Raw genomic sequence first — 2,258 nt, forward strand, 5'->3', positions numbered from 1 at the left:
TATTCCTTCTTTCAATATAAATATTTTAATTTATTTAATTAATCATCTTTCTTATATTTAAGGAATCACTATTATTTTTATTTAATTTAAATTTTATAATTATTATATACTTGTGTAACTAAAAAGATGAGTCACTCCTCCTTTCTCCTTTCAAAAATCATGGAAGTTTTAAAGCTTAAATCTCAAACTTTAATTTTTAAAAATTTACAAAAGTTTGATATTTTTCATTTATAAAATACGCAACTTCAATTATTTTTATTTTTTAGTTTCATGAAAAACGTATACCATATAAATATCTATAGAAATTGATATTCAATATTACATTAATAATATTTTAAAGCGTTGCTAGTAAGTCTTCATTAAAATTTTTACCAACCATTTTATCATTAAAAATTATATTATGTTTAGTTAATTTTCTTTACACCATTTTGTCATAGATGAATGTTCAATGCATTATGAATTAACTAACTAGATATTACTAACTATTTAGTCTAATAAATAATGTGTTACTCAATGTGTGCATTATTTAATTGACTAGAAGTTGGAAATTAACTACTTGATTGCATGATAAAGCACTACTTAGTAAATCTCTTTTAATAATTTTACTAACCATTTGTCATGAAAAATTATATTGTATTTGAATTACTTTATTTCTCTTTGTCGCATCCTTGTTTTGTTAAATTTTTTTATTATTTTACATATATTTATAACACATCTAAAATAACAAGATAACAAATAAAATATTTTTAGTATATATTTAAAATTATTTAAGTTTATACTTATATTTTTTTAATATAAATTATTTTTTAACAAGATAACGCACAATATTTTTTATACAAATCTAAAATTCGTTTATACTCGTGTTTGTATTTTTTTAACATAAATAATTTTTAACACATCTAAAATTACAAAATTACTCACTAAATAATTTTTTAACGCATCTGAAACTCATTCAAAAATAATTACGTTCATTTCTCTTGTTAAATAATTCTATACAATTTAGAATCGAAAAAGATTGATTTTGATAGTATTATTTTAATTTTAATTTAATTAGAGTTTAATTTTGGGTTATTATTTTTATTTTATTAAATTTAAATTTAAATTTGAATATTTAATTTTAAGAAGATATAATTTTAAATTTTAAATATATAAAAAATGTGAGACACAATATCTAAAAATAATTATGATAATTATTTTATTAAAATTTTATAAATAATAACTAATTAAAAGATCAATTATAATAAATACCTAATTATACCGATATAAAAATTTAGTCATCAATCAATTACTATATATTAGTATTTGGTATCTCAAAATTTTTTATTATACTACTAAAAAAAAGTTTGACTATTTTAATAGTCAATAATTATTAAACTAAAAATATGTATAAAATAATACGTATAAATATAAAAATACATGATTGATAATTTTTTGTGTGTAGTATATAGTGATCAAAACAGTTAATAATAATATAAATTAATAAAGATTTTGTTTGTAAAATTAAAAAAAACTACTTTCCCATTTTCATATATCATACTAAAAAACTCCCACCTACACATACATAAAAAAATCATGAAAGCTCCAAATAATATGAATTTTTTACACAAATTTAGCTAAATCTTTTTTAAAAGTATTCTTCCATATTCTTGAATTCTAACAAAATCACCCCAATATGATATTTTTTTTTTTCTTATTTCTCATCCATATCTGTCTTTATTATCCGATCAAATCTATGTCATTTCTATCCATTCACATGTATACAAGAGCCTATATATTTTATATTTTTTTTACAGCTAGCATCAATAGAATTACACACGTAAAAGTAAGCGTGAAACCCAGCTTATATGCATCTTTTGGTTCTATTGAAACCAGCTTTCCACGCGGTGCCATGTCAACATGACTCAACTTAAAATTAATTGAAAAGATAAATAATTTTTGGAGGATAAATATTTAATTATTTTAGATTTAATTATTCTATTTTTTTATAATTTATCAAATTTTTAATTAAATTTTTATTATTTTATATATATTAAATTTTATAATTAAATTTTTACTGTTATTTCAGCATTTTTGTCACAATAAAAACTTCATTACAAAATTTGATATGGTATAAAAACTCTATTAAAAAATATATAAAAATCTACTTAAAAACTCAGTAAAACTATAAGATCGACAAAATAATTAAACTATTATTTTATTAATTTTTATAATTTTACTAAATTTTTAATTAAATCTTTATAATTATTTTTTAATTAAAT

Source organism: Arachis duranensis, chromosome 3 (assembly GCF_000817695.3).
Source record: "Arachis duranensis cultivar V14167 chromosome 3, aradu.V14167.gnm2.J7QH, whole genome shotgun sequence".
NCBI lineage: Eukaryota > Viridiplantae > Streptophyta > Magnoliopsida > Fabales > Fabaceae > Arachis > Arachis duranensis.